Below are 1,259 nucleotides of genomic sequence, written 5' to 3'. Positions count from 1 at the left end.
TGTGTGTCTCTCACACCTCCCGGCCAGCCCCGAGTGACAATTTGACGTTTCCTCCCCCCCTCCTCCTCCTTTTCTTTTTTGGCAGCCCCGCCTTTAATCCCATCACGTTCGCTCAGCTCCCTCGGCCGCTCCGAACTCGTTTTTCAGCTTCAAGGCCGAATCTTTTCCTTCCCCGGAGCTCAAAGAACCGTGAAAACAAGCCCTCCTTTTCCCAGGGAGGGCCCCTTGGGAGCGAAATCCCATCCCAACCCCAGGCAGAGGCTGCTCGGGAATTCCCAGCGGCGATCCCGGGCGGGTAAACACCGGGAATTCCCAAAGCCGGGAATAATCCCTGCCTGCAGAGGGAGATTCGCTGTCGGGGCCGCAGCGATCCAGCTGGAGCCTCCCCGGCAGCGTTTTCCCTCCTGGATAATCGAATATCCCCTCGGATAATCAGATATCCCCTCGGGAAAATCAGATATCCCCCCTGGATAATCAGATATCCCCCCTGGATAATCAGATATCCCCCCCTGGATAATCATATATCTCTCGGGATAATCAATTATCCCCCCTGGATAATCGGATATCCCCCCTGGATAATCGGATATCCTCCCTGGGATACTCAGATATCCCCCCTGGATAATAAAATATCCCCTTGGATAATAAAATATCCCCCCTGGATAATCAAATATCCCCTCTGGATAATCAAATATCCCCCTTGGGATACTCAGATGCCCCCGCTGGATAATCAGATATCCCCTCGGGAAAATCGGATATCCCATTGGATAATCAGACACCTCTCGGGATAATCAATTATCCCCCCTGGATAATCAATTATCCCTCCTGGATAATCTGATATCCCCCAGATAATCAAACATTCCCCCTGGATAATCAAACATTCCCCCTGGATAATCAGATATCCCCCCAGGATAATCAGATATCCCCCCTGGATAACCAAATATCCCCCCTGGATACTCAGATATCCCTCTGGATAATCAATTACCCCCCCATGATAATCAAATAACCCCCTGGATAATCAGATATCCCATTAGATAATCAGATATCCCCCCTGGATAATCAAATATCCCCCTGGATAATCAAATATCCCCCCGGATAAAGGGATTTTCGGAGCCCTGCTGGGCTGCTCTGCCCTGTGGGGGTTTTCTCCTCGCTGGTTTTGGAGCTCTGGGGGCCCCCTGGATGTTTTTTTTGAAGGACGTGCAGGGGCCTGTCCTGTAAATGAGTTTGAGCTGCAGCCACGTGCAGGGCCGGGGGGGGGG

This window comes from Empidonax traillii, unplaced genomic scaffold (genome assembly GCF_003031625.1).
Source record: "Empidonax traillii isolate 1590-97213 ecotype Southwest subspecies unplaced genomic scaffold, ASM303162v1 scaffold6581:size5893, whole genome shotgun sequence".
Lineage (NCBI taxonomy): Eukaryota > Metazoa > Chordata > Aves > Passeriformes > Tyrannidae > Empidonax > Empidonax traillii.
Note: the sequence above shows the minus strand (reverse complement) of the source record.